Raw genomic sequence first — 15,000 nt, 5'->3', positions numbered from 1 at the left:
ATATATATATATATATATATATATATATAACACAGGAACCCACAGTCGGAGAAAGAATAAACTTCGAATAAAGAATAATCCTATATTTCGGCTATCAACTGTAGCCCTCTTCAGGAAAGTACATAAGATAGAGAACAGAGGGGACTTATAAACTACAGTAAGAAGAGATGTGGACAGTTGACCTCACTCAGGCGCGGGGCTAACTGGGGTGGCGGAGGAGGGAGGGGGTGAGGAGAGGGGAGGATGTAACGTCCGCACTAGCTTATTTATAAATATAGGATTATTCTTTATTCGAAGTTTATTCTTTCTCCGACTGTGGGTTCCTGTGTGTTATTTACAAATGTGCTACTACATTTCTATTTAGAAATATATATATATATATATATATATATATATATATATATGTATATATATTTAGTTTTAGATATTGTTGGATTGCTATCTGATATGCGATCTAATTGCTAAAGGACATTTTTAGCATATCAATATAAGGAGCAGTGTTATATAGACTTGCCACAAGTATACAAGGAACGGTATAAGCCGTATGAGAGGACGGTATGCTCAGGTTCACTCGATTCCTCCAAGAGTTTTCGCATCTTGGTGAGATTTGCTGCATTGTCGGTCCAAACACTTCCAATGTGACAACCAAAATCTTGTTCAGCCTTCTTGATCGAATTTTGTACAAGTTGTAGAAGATATTCAGCAGTGTGAGGTTTCCCTGATGTGTCTATGTGTCAACTAAATAAATCTGACCAGTGGATGTTGTTAGAGTGACACATATTATGGGCTCATTATGGATGTTAGACCACCCATCAATTGAAAGACATACAGTTTCATTATTCAGGTCATCTGCACACTTTTTATATTCCTTTTCATACACAAGATCCAAGTACTTATCAGCAATATCTTTTCTGGATGGAGGAATATAACCTGGCCTTAGGTTCTGAACCATCTTGAGAAAATGAGGATGCTGAACAAGACGAAATGGTGAATTTGTAGCAAATATATTTATTGCGACTTCTTTGTCGAGGTTTTCCTTTTGAGAGGCTGAAGTTTTTATGATAAATCTGTCCAGAGATGGTGATGACTTTCTTTTAGAAGCAAATGATTTAGCAGAAGTGGCGCCTGTGGAGGAGTCTGATAGTGACCTTTTTAATGGTGGAGTCAGGTTTGCAGATAATTCAAGTGGAGCCGATGATGAAGGGATTGAAGCTGTTGATGCAGATCCTGAAATGGAAACAGAAAATTTAACATATTGCATAATTTATAAATGAATAAATAAATGAATGAATACAGTGTGATTTAGGCTACTGTTGAGTACAGTAGTTATTTTCTTAGATAATGATCATATTCACACAAACCACTAAATTATTTGGAAATAATTAACAGGATATGAAATAGGTGGGCTTGGAATTCAGCACACACAGGATTCAGTCCACTTTTAAATTCACTAAAAATAATGGGTTAGTTGGGTTAGGTTAGGCTAAATCCCTTTGGGATGAATCCCATGTGGGCTGAATTCCAATGGAACCTATGAAATATATCACACAATGTTGAATGAAATGAATAACAATCATCTAGGCCCCAAAGTTGATTGGATACAGTATATTATAGTGATATAGTCATTACCCAAATTTAGAAATAATGAAGTTGAAATATCATATCTTTAGACATTTTTATTGCACATGCTCTCCATTATTCACCAAATTTATATAGTTGCGTATGAAAAGGGACAAATGCACACAATATAAGTAAAATTATTTACCTGGGCCATCAATTTCTTTTTCTGTATGCTGTGGCTGACCTTGGCATTTATCTCTGTGAGATTTTAATCTTGACACAATGCCCTGTAGTTCCTGGCTGCAGTCTTTGCATTTAGGTCGGTACCCTTTACCAGAAGTTGTTGGTAGTTTTTCGAAATAATTCCAGACAGGATAATTATTTCTGCCTGAAAGAACCACTCTGCGGGGTCCAGAAGACATCCTTCCTGGTTGATTCCAAAGCAGCAACTGACTCAATGAGAAGCTGCTTACCTAGAAAAAGTTTCAACAAGAATCTCGTTGTAACTTGTTGTGGGCTGCACAGTGATATATACATGTAGGCTTATACCGTTCCTTGTATACTTGTGGCAAGTCTATATAACACTGCTCCTTATATTGATATGCTAGAAATGTCCTTTAGCAAACAGATCGCATATCAGATAGCAATCCCACAATATTTCAGATCTATAAAAAAGTGTATTTTAATTTTAAAAAATCTGATAAAAAAATCGATTTTTATGTTTTAAAAAGATAAAAAAAAATAAAAAAAAACGCCAACCCTGGTGTCCACTAACCTCATACAATAATACCTGTCAAGTCCGGCTAAAACTGGCATTTCAAAGCATAATAGTGCCTTGAAAATAGTTTCTTATTTCACTATAAAAATTTATATTAACTTATACTGCATTGAATAAGTCAATAGTTGATATATTTGTCCTATATACAATGTTAGGTTCCTAGTTTTGATATATTTGTCAAATATAAAATGTTAGGTTACAAAGAAAGCAATGGCCTCCGCTAGCGCAGCCAGGGATCTGGGTGCGGACGTCCTGTGTAATAGTAGTCCTTGACATATATGTATATATATATATATATATATATATATATATATATGTATATATATATATATATATGTATATATATATATATGTGTGTGTGTGTGTGTGTGTGTGTGTGTGTGTGTGTGTGTGTGTGTGTGTGTGTGTGTGTGTGTGTGTGTGTGTGTGTGTGTGTGTGTGTGTGTGTGTGTGTGTGTGTGTGTGTGTGTGTGTGTGTGTGTGTCATTAAAATTTGCAGCAGCTTCTGCGTTCACGAGTTTTTTGCTGACATTCTCGACTTTTCTTATGCTGGCGCGCTGTGTCGTGCTAAGTTCTCTAATGACCTGGCCAAGTAGCATTGGTGGAATAGGTAAAGGAATGGGAATTATCTTCTTAATATTTATGCAGAGCTTTCGCCTAACAGTTAGGCATCTTCAGTGCTAATGAGTACAGTGTGTGGGAAATGATTATAAATACACAATACACAGATCACAAACACTTCAGTGCTGATCCGGTTGACCAATGAGGAAGCAGGACGCGAAGCGCCGCCCTCGGGCCTAGCGGCTGTGAGCTGTAAGCTGACCTCGATGTCTTTTGATGTGGGGATAATGAATGGGTCCGGAGTCTGTCTGTTCATAGTAGGGTTTTTATCTTTTATGTATAAAGTTTCTAGGATATGAAGGCGTGTGTGGTTTGTTTCTGTCTGTAAAATAGTGATGCCCTCCTCCAAATTCTTTCTTGTCAGTGGGGTCTGATGTACATCTTCGTGGTGTCGCTTGATGGCGCCATTGGAGAGGTGAAGGGTGAGGCGCCTCGTGAGCTTCGTCCTAGTCATCCCTATGTATGTTTCATTATTATGTATGTTTCATTATTATCATTATTAACATACTATGTATGTTTCATTATTATCATTATTAACATACTATGTATGTTTCAATATTAAGAAGATAATTCCCATGCCTTTACCTATTCCACCAATGCTATTTGGCCAGGTCATTAGAGAACTTAGCACAATACAGCGCGCCAGCATAAGAAAAGTCGAGAATGTCAGCAAAAAACTCGTGAACGCAGAAGCTGCTCAAATTTTAATGACATTTGCCTAAAAGTGGATCTGCTGCCCAACTATAGCAATATATATATATATATATATATATATATATATATATATACATTTGTATGTATGAATACGTATATATATACATATATATATATATATATATATATATATATATATATATATATATCAAGAACTAGTATTACACAGGACGTGCACACCCAGATTCCTGGCGCCGCTAGCGGAGGCCAGTCCAGTGTGCTACGAGCAGTGGAGGTGTAAGGTTGTGTCGCTGCGTCTTTCACGCGTGGCTGCATTTAGAAGTGGATAGTGTTTGTTTACATAGGTTCTTGCTGATTTTGTTTGTTTGGTTGGTTCGTCATAGGTTCTTTCTTGCTGATTTTGTCCATTCAGAATGCCGAATAAGTGTGGTGTTGTAAGCTGCAACGGTAATTATAACAAGGATAACAGGTGCCGAGTGTTTCGACTGCCAAAAGACCGTTATGAAAGACAGAAGTGGCTTGATGTGCTACTACCACGTAATGATTACACTGGCCTGCGTTTAATTTTTTTTTTTTTTCAAAGGTCGAAGGTTTTTCAAGTGATTTATAGGTTTTTTTGGTGCACTGAATCCAAAAATACCAGCCGTTTCCTTGGATCAGGTCTAGTTTTTGAGATATGAGAAGTGCGACTTTTGGGCCTTGTATAGTACTAAGTACAGGAAAGTATAAGGAAAACGAGGCTGCAGGTATAACCTATTCTTTTTTTTTTCTTTTTTTTTTTGCATAAAAATTATACTGTAGCACCCCGAAACTGATACTGAAACCTAATGATGTTTTTGTTTACTTTCAGGAAACTGAAACCGAAACTGAAACTGAAACTGCATTGACTACATTGACAAACTGCATTGACAACACTGAAACTGAAAATGGTTTAGAAAAGTGTGATCTCCAATCAATGTGACTGATTTTATAAAAATCTGTGCTTTTTACAAGAATATGTGCTTCTTGTGTTTCTATTTTGGACACGTATCTTAGATTGACAGAAAATGGAACGCAAATGCATAAATCATCCTGATAGGTTCTGCTACATATGTGGTAATGTGATTCTTCCTCGTCGACTAGCAAATATAAGTGATTTTGTGAAGAAGGCATATCATGCTTACTTTGGAGTTAAGCTTGGGGACCAGGACAAGCCATTTGCACCCCATGTTAGCTGCAAAACATGTGTCGATGAGCTCTTGAACAGCTATCAAAAATTAGGGGCTCGCATGTCAGTCAAAATGCACTTTCTACGGTCCCATTTAGACTATTTCCCTCAGAACTGTGGTGACTTCAGTGAGGAACAGGGAGAACGTTTCCACCAGGATATTCGTGTCATGGAAGAACGCTACCAAGGCCGGTGGGATGTGAACTTTCTTGCGGACTACTGTTGGTGTTTGAAACGAGACGTGGTGGCTGCCCAACACAGGAGAAAGTCACTGAAAAGGCCCTTCATCCATGATTAGATTTTCTGTAATATATCCTCTTTATCTTCTGAACTATGCAAGAAAAAATTATTTCTTTTGTCAAGAATTGTTTTCAAAATTAAAGGGAATAAATAGCACTAAATGGCGTTTTTAATTATTTTTACCGCCTCGTATCTCAAAAACGTGACCTGATTGAACAAAATGAGTGTGATTTTTAGATTCTGCATAGCAAATTACCCTAGAATCAATTATCAGATGCTTTACTTTTGAAACTTCGCAGGCCAGTGTTATTGTTTTGCTCTTGAATCATACCCCAAGTGTAGTTATGAACAGCTCAGAGACTTTTTGGTGCTGCCAAGCAAACGCAAGCTGCAATACATCACTTCATCTATTGACAAGGATTAGGTGATGAGGGAAACATTTGCCAAAGTGAAGACACTGCAGCAGAAGAATGTATTTCTCTTGATAGATGAAGTATATATTCGGCCAACTGTTGCGTTTTTCTAGTGTGGTTCTGAGTGGCATGGCAGTGAACAAGCCAGACTGCAAGGCCACTTCTATGCTATGTATTATGATGAAGTCGCTGCACAGAGGATCTAGTATTATGACTTCTGTGACACCCATCCACAAGTTCACAGCAGCATACCAGCTTGAGCGTGTGAAGGAGGCGGCAGCTGTTGTTGAGAGGGCAGGTGGGCGTGCCATTGAGTCTATCACAGACAACCACAAGATAAACCAGCAGTACTGTAAGCTGTTTGATTTTCCGGGTGATTGCCGTGCCACAGCCAAGCATCCTCTTGACAAAGATCGTGTCTGATTTCTCCTTTTTGACACAGTGCATCTTCTGAAGTGCATCCGCAACAACTGGATCAGTGAGAAGTGCCAGAAGATCAGTCTTGACAATAAAACAACAGCATCATTTGCTGACGTCAAGGAACTGTAGGAGTCAGAGAAAGGCAGTATTCTCAAGACTACTCCCCTCACTAAATTTTTTGTCAACCCCTCACAACTTCAACTACAAAATGTGCAGCATGTCTTGAAGGTCTTCAATGAAAATGTTGTGGCTTCATTGAAGCTCAGAGGATGTCATGACACTGCTAAGTTCATCCAAATCATCCTCAACTGGTGTAATTTAGTGAATGTATCTGGGAAGGGGCAAGATCAGAGCAAGATCGAGCTGTTCAGGATCCCCAGTCAACTAGCCTGCAGACTTTCCTGTTGATTTTACAAGAGGCATCTTCAGGACATGGAGGAAATCGAATCAAGTGTTTCACACATGACACCAAGAATGAACTAGTGCAGAATATGCAGGGACTGACTGCCGTTTGACTTCCATTGTGTCCTGCTGCGTGAGATCCAAAGTGGCCGGCTTGAGGGGGAGTTCTCAGTCTACCGTCAATCAACTGGTGCAAATTCTTTCATGACCACTGGGGATATGTTCTCCGCATGTAAGCAGCGGCTCACGAGATGTGTGTCGAAGAAACATACCTGCTTGGGGACTGCAATTGTCCTAGAGGATGCAGCCTCTATTGAGAGGTGCACCACAGATGTGACACTGACTGTGAATGAAGATTGCAGTGCGGCCTATGTGGCGGGGTGGCTTGAAACGAAGTGCGCGGACGATGTGGTCTTCAGCGCAGAGGAACCTTATGTGACCAGTGACGTTAAAGACTTTATCGAGACAGTGTCCAGAGGTTCCCTGACAACTTCACATGTGTGCACTTTTGATCTTGTCAGATGTGGACTGTGTTTCATCAAGGAAGCCCGTCACCGTTCCTGCTGCCAGAAAAGACTGATGGAGATCTTGTCGACACTGTTCCGTCGTCTAGCAAATGTTCTTCTGAATGGACTCCACAACCTAGAGAAAGACCAGCAGAAGAATGTAGTCCTTCTCCAGCCCGGCTCGCTGATTAATCGCTGCAGTCTGGTAAGCTTTTGCTTCTATGTCTGTTTATTTGTGTGAATGTTTGTTTGTTTGCAATCACAAAGGTTTAACTATAATCAAGTTTGTAAAATGTAAAATAACAGCAACTTGGGTTCCTTTAAAGTATCCACTAACCTCATACAATAATACATGTTAAGTCCGGCTAAAATTGGTATTTCAAAGCATGACAGTGCCTTGAAAATAATTTCTTATTTCACTGTAAAAGTTTATATTAATTCATACTGCATTGAATAAGTCAGTAGTTGATATATATATCCTATATACAATGTTAGGTTTCTAGTTTTGATATATTTGTCCAATATAAAATGTTAGGTTACAAAGAAAGCAATGGCCTCCACTAGCGGAGCTAGGAATCTGGATGTGCACGTCCTGTTTAATAGTAGTCCTTGGTATATATATATATATATACATAAATATATATATATATATATATATATATATATTTATATAATATATTTGATATATATATATATTTACATTTATGAATATATATATATATATATATATATATATATATATACATATACATATATATACAATCTCTTTGACCATTCCTTTCTTTACTACGTCCATCGATCTGGTTTTCCTCTATGGAACAAGAAACCGACAATCCTCATTCCTTTGATCTTTGCAAAGTTCAGAAGGCGAAAACTGATGATGTTCTTTGTTCTATAACCACTCTTTCACGTGTCTATGGGCTATGTTCGAGTTGTCAGCCTGACAGCGTATAAGTGTCCGAATATGCTTCCATCAAGCTCCTGTTAATTTTTATCGTATTTGCAATTATTTGAATTGGAAGAACTATGTGTTTGATTATATATATATATATATACATATATATATACATATATATATATATATATATATATATGTACACACACACACATATATATGACGACATCTTGACAGGTTGTGAGAGAGGCAGAGGGGAAAACACACAAATAGAACGAGTTTATTCTTTAAGTAGTTTCGCACTATGAAGAAGCACCATAGTGCGAAACTAGTTAAAGAATAAACTCTCGTTCTATTTGTGTGTTCCCCTCTGCCTCTCTCACATACATGTATACATATATATATATATATATATTTATATATATATATATATATATACTGTATATATATATATATATATATATACTGTATATATATATATATATATATATATATATGTATATATATATATAAGTATATACGTATATATATATATATATATACATTTACACATATGTATATATATATATATATATATGTATATATATATACATATATATATACATTTACACACACACATATATATATATATGTATATATATATATATATATACACATATGTGTGTGTGTGTGTGTGTGTGTGTGTGTGTGTGTGTGTGTGTGTGTGTGTGTGTGTGTGTGTGTGTGTGTGTGTGTGTGTGTGTGTGTGTGTGTGTGTGTGTGTGTGTGTGTGTGAGTGTGTGTGTGTGTGTGTGTGTGTGTGTGTGTGTGTACATACATCGTGTTCTATTTCTTTATTTCTAAAACGTACGCTGGTACATGCGCACGTACACATGTGCACATAAACACAAAAACATATATATGCATGCACGCACACATAGATACACAGCACGTTTATATGCACATTTTTTCGTATTTATTGTTGAAATGCTTTCATATGAATTACTACATAGAACTTACATCATTGTATTTTGTTTGGATATCCATGTATATGCCGTATATATTTTTTCTGATATGTTAAAAGGTTCTCAAGGGGAAGTAGCTGATGGTTGTTGCATGTTTTAGATACGGATAATAATAAACTATAGACATAGAAATATATATCTTGCTCTTTTTGGTGGTCATTTTAAATACACGTATACCAATGTTTCTAAACATCCAGAAACTAATGACCGACACCTACAAGTGGTATCAAATCTGGTCCAACTCCCCACTTGCTAGATATGCAGCCCATGGGGGCTAACACTCGGTTTCTTCATCGAGATCCAAGATATCTCTCCATTAATCTTTATTTCCTGCGCCTTTATATATAATAAAGCTGATAACAGGCAACACCTCCCCTCCTTTTACTGCTACAAATCCCACTACAATGCAATACTAATACTTGTACAACACGTGTCCCTACATTTCTTCTCAGAGATATATAGGAACGTATGTGGAATGTTGCCGGCAGATGTTGGATTATGGACTTCCATTCAGTAAAGCTGAGGTCAGCAGTTAGCATTCTAGTAGTCATCAACAGCAGTTTTATCTGACATCCAAGGTTTGAGATTACAATAATGCAGTCAGTCACTGGAATATGACCGCAGCTATCTTAATTAACACTAAAAGAAGGAACTGTTTTCCACTACCTTACGCATTGGATTTAACGAGAAGTATGCAGTGATGCTTAACGTGAAATAATTGCGTATGTTTGTGTTGGAACTTTTACAGCTATCGAAAAGAAGCAATAGATCGTCGAGGTATATCCGTATATCTGTTTATCTTAATCAGAAAAGATATCCATCAGATTTAGGAGGTTAACAAAGTTTAAGCTGGCTTTGAAATAAATTTGAGTGACTTAGGTTTTACAAAACGATTTTTTAGTTTTTCTTTTTCTTTTCCTTATAGGCTCTTTGCCTTTGTCCTCTTTATTTTCTTTCTTCTGAAATGTCTTCCGAGGATAACAAACTAACGAGATGTTTGTATGATTCGCACTGTTTTTATTTTTTATACAGCTGATAGGGCTGAGTCTTTGCACCAAATGTATAGATATTAAACCTTAGTGGTACTTTAACATTTTTCATTTTTTAAAGATACCTACGTACAGCTATTATGAATTCAAATTACAGTGGTTTCCAGCCACAGGCTCTATGGAAAAATCTTAAGGAACGTATAGGGAAACTTGTCTATGTATTCAATTCTAGTAGAATAAAGCTTTAGTATACAGACCTGAATTTTCCTTTTTTTATGCACATGCACCTTAGGTAACATAATAATGCAGCGCTTGTGAGAGATTAACTTACATATTTGTCGAGGAAACAATACTTATAAATTTTGCTTGCTCGATATACTTTGCAGGAGAGGTCGTATCAGTTAAATGAAGAATGAGGAAAAAACAAATTGGACCCACTACTATACTAGATGTTTCTAAGAAAACCGTAGAATTAAGGGAACAATATCAAGGGATTTTTTTCTATTTCTTTTTTATAGTTCATACCGTGGCATGGCGCATTAGTATCGTCCCCGGTTCGCGCATCTGCTAAGGAATCAAGGTGAGGAAAGAAGCTGGCTCCCCTCCCTACTGCATTGTCCCACATCCGAGTATACACTACATGTCTCTCTACAAGACACGAGCCTACACTATTCAGCCAGGAACTGTCTTTATTATCTGATTATGCTTCATTTTTCTTACGATGGAATTGTGCTCCGGAGTAACAGTTTGATGTCTGTTTGTTCGATTGTTAGAGTTACTCTATTCGTGTACTGTAAAGGTTTTGAAGGTCGTAACATTTAAGGCATTAGGCATTTTCACGAGTCTTGATGTTCAACAAGGATGCATATTTCCATTGATTTGACCTTGAGTACATCCAGCTTCTTTTTTTTCGTGTCTGTCTGTGTGTTTGTTTGTATGTGTGTGTGTGTGTGTGTGTGTGTGTGTGTGTGTGTGTGTGTGTGTGTGTTTGTGCTTGTGTGTGCGTGTGTGTGAGTGTGCGTGTGTGTGTGTGTGTGTGTGTGTGTGTGTGTGTGTGTGTGTGTGTGTGTGTGTGTGTGTGTGTGTGTGTGTGTGTGTGTGTGTGTGTGTGTGTGTGTGTGTGTGTGCGCGTGCGCGCGTGCGTGTGTGTTTGTGTGTGTGTGTGTGTGTGTGTGTGTGTGTGTGTGTGTGTGTGTGTGTGTGTGTGTGTGTGTGTGTGTGTGTGTGTGTGTGTGTGTGTGTGTGTGTGTGTGTGTGTGAGTGCACGCGTGTGTGTGTGTGTTTTGAATTGACATTGTTATGATAATATTGTCTGGGCGCAAAAATCCATGTTTTAAGATCCATGTTTTTCGCTTATCTAATTATTCCTACCATTACCGTGACATTCTAGTATGACGTATCAGAGAATAAAAGTAAGAAATAACTTAGAATTGATCCAGGAATTTAGCTTTCCCATTATGGGATACTCTACGCGAAATTAACCATTCGAGGACCATGTGCCACTTAGGTGACTAAAATCACATGCAGCAGATAATAAAATACGCACGACCCAATACGGAGGGTAGTATTCAGAATAAACTATAACCCTTTTGTTAACCACTTGGGGTTCTACGAAATTTAATAAGAAATCTTAGCGGCAGCCAAAAAAGAAAGAAAGAAAAAGTAAATAAATAAGGGGAAAAATAGCACCCTGTACGGAAGGGAAACCATGAAAGATTGTTGATGGCATTATCATCTGTGTTTGATGTTGGTGCGCAAACAATGAGAAGAGTTACGTACAAACCATTGTTTACAGACTTGTAGCATAACAGGTTGTTTCTGCCTGCTGACTAGCAAAAGGCTAAACCAATACCGTTAAGCCGACTTTGATCCTTTGTCAATGAATAATCAATGAATAATTAGGAACAGCAGTTATTGACTTCTCTAAGCGTGTCATGCAAGGTACATTCCAGTTATTGACCCTGGACGAGGTACTGACAGCCCAAGTTTTATGTAATAAATACGGTAGAGGTTCTGGTGACACCCCTACGGACCAGAATCATGCAACACTTCTATATAGTTGGAGACTAATTTCCGCTCCTTTCTGCTACCCTACCTAAGTCTCACTACTACCACCTCCATGTCTGGGGCTCAATTTTGTCCATGAGAATAGAAACGATTGTTAAAAATGATGAAATACAATAAAATAATGTCAAGCTACAAGAAGCATAATAGAATCGTCAATGACGACGATGTTAATCAAATAATTCCGACAGTTGTCCCCGGAATTATTTGATTAACATCGTAGTCATTGACGATTCTATTCAGGTATCAAAACGGCGAAAGTCTATCAAGGATACGTACCAGCTTCACCACTACCTACAAGTGGGCTTGGTTCTTCATAAAATTGAGACTAGGGCGGCAGTTAGCAATCGACTCAAATCCTGCGGGAGTAGATTAACCCCGAGGTTGAAGAATTTTAGTTTCAGTAGCGTAGTTGGTAGAAGCATAGACTTGTTAACATACAAGTCCTGGGTTTGAGTCCGGGGACAACTGTCGAAATTATTTGATAGACATCGTCGTCATTGGCGATTCTATTCAGGTATTACAACGACGAAAGTCTATCAAGGATACGTACCAGCCTCACCACTATCTACAAGTGGGCTTGGTTCTTCGTAAAATTGAGATTAGGAAGGCAGTTAGCAGTCGAATCAAATCCTGCGGGAGTAGATTAACCCCGAGGTTGAAGAATTTTATAGTTTCAGTAGCGTAGTTGGTAGAAGCATAGACTTGTTAATATACAAGTCCTGGGTTCGATTCCGGGGACAACTGTCGGGATTATTTGATAGTTTTATAAATTTAGAATTATAAAATGTGTGAGGAATGTATGCCTGCGTAGCTGAAACGATCACGTCCGTGATACATTTTACAATCACTGAAAGGCCATGAGTGCTGAATTAGTTATCATTCTACGGAAAATCAAAGAAATGCTGTCTCATACACGAAGTGCCAATGATATCTATGCATGAAGGGGATCTAAAAGCAACAGTAAAGCGATAGAGGAAATAACAGAAATTTAATTATGATCGGAGTTACCTAACAAAGTGTTTTTTATTTTTTATTTACTTATTTATTTTTTTATTAAGGAATATGCACAAACACTGCATCTCCAAAGATCCCTAGTGCCTTTCTTTTGGCACCAACTCCCGTTCTTCCTACCCGGTCTTGGACCCCGAGTGACGCCTCCCTCCCCATCTACATCGCGTCCGTAAAGCTTCATTTAAGCCAAGTGAGGACACAAAACAGCGCACGATTTACGGCAGCATGGTTCCCCTTTGCTCTCCATGGGAAGAATTTGTCTTCATTGCTGCGGATCTTGAGGTATCGAGACGACTGGTTCGTCCCATTCCTTTAGCAAATGTTTCCTTGTGGCGCCTCTCCCCCTTTTCTTTTTGGTATTTGTCTTCCAATGAGTAATTATCTGTGCCAAACATACTCGTAGTTATGATTATTCACAACTACAAACACTAGATACTGGGCACACGAAACCAGTAAGGAATTAAAATGCAACTAATAAAATAACAAAAAGACGTCAATCTCTCTCTCTCTCTCTCTCTCTCTCTCTCTCTCTCTCTCTCTCTCTCTCTCTCTCTATCTATCTATCTATCCATCTATCTATCTCTCTATTTCTCTATCTCTCTATCTCTTTATCTCTTTATCTCACTCTCACGCGCACATTGACTTGCTAGTGTAGCAGTACCACGCACGACAGCTATTCCCATTATGAGTTTTGGGCCTGTCCAGGGCTGATGAGACATCCCTGCACTGCAAGTTGCACCTCAGCTTTGGTGGGTAAGCAGTGGTGTGTGTGTGTGTGTGTGTGTGTGTGTGTGTGTGTGTGTGTGTGTGTGTGTGTGTGTGTGTGTGTGTGTGTGTGTGTGTGTGTGTGTGTGTGTGTGTGTGTGTGTGTGTGTGTGTGTGTGTGTGTGTGTGTGTGTGTGTGTGTGTGTGTGTGTGTGTGTGTGTGTGTGTGTGTGTGTGTGTGTGCGTGTGTGTGTGTTGTGTGCGTGTGTGTGTGTGTGTGTGTGTGTGTTTGTGTGTGTGTGTGTATATGTGTTTGTGCGTGTGTGTCTGCATGCATATATATATATATATATATATATATATATATGTATATATATATATATATATGTATATATACATACATATGCACAAATTTCACAAGTCACACGTGAATCACAAATATGCAGAGTCCACTAGGAAATGGGATCACTTGTTCATTGTAGCACTTTTTCATAAACTTTAACCGCAACTTGAGTTTATGGGCTTTCAAAAGAGAGGAAGAAAATCTAGAAGCAAAGGGGAACAGTCCAGGGCAGTTCAGACGAAAATTGTTGAAGAGGCTCGTGGTTTCCATTATGCACAAATTTCACAAGTCACACGTGAATCACAAATATGCAGAGTCCACTAGGAAAAGGAAAAACACACGGAGTCCGAGCGCTTTCGTGATATATTCATATTATCAAGGAGTACAGAAAGATGAGAACAAAAAAATGGAGATACAGAGTATACAGTAAATAGGACACCATAATAGAATTAAACAGTCAGCATTCGCTTCCATGTTCCTTCGTGGCCTGCGCATCTGCAGCCCAGAATTTGTGAATGACGAAATGAACAAAATTTATGACATCGGAACACAGTTGAGATATCCCAAATTCTTTTTGGACAAATGTTTCAAAAAAGCAAAAAGGACATTCTATAAAGGGGAACCAAAACAAAAGTTTGAGAAAAAGAATTTACTTGTACTTCCTTTTAATGAAAATCTTATAGAGATTCCTAATATTCTTAAAAAAAATTCAATGTAAATGTAGCCTTCAAGAACAACACAACTCTAAAAAATCTTCTCATAAAGAATTCCCCTGACAATTCTACAGGCTGTGTATATAAAATACCTTGTAGTAAATGTGACAAATATTATGTAGGTCAAACAGGAAAAGAATTAGAAGTTAGGATTAAACAGCATAAAAACAGCATAAAAAAGGGCCAAGAATCTAGTGCACTTTTTAAACATGTTTGTGAATTTGACCATCCTATTGACTGGAAAAATGCTTCAAAAATTATACAATGTAAGAATATAACAGAAAGAAATATCATAGAGTCAGGAATTATCAAATGCAATTATGACCAACTCATTAATAATAGTTTAGGATTATATAAATTAGATCCATATATTGTCAGTAATATAAATAGTACATATTTTAAAAGTTAATGTAATAATGATATTTTTCCATGACCTCACCGAGTGACCCAA

This window comes from Oratosquilla oratoria, chromosome 14 (assembly GCF_046742065.1).
Source record: "Oratosquilla oratoria isolate Oo_2021 chromosome 14, ASM4674206v1, whole genome shotgun sequence".
Lineage (NCBI taxonomy): Eukaryota > Metazoa > Arthropoda > Malacostraca > Stomatopoda > Squillidae > Oratosquilla > Oratosquilla oratoria.
The sequence above is the reverse complement of the archived record's forward strand: the minus strand, read 5'-3'. Positions refer to the sequence as shown.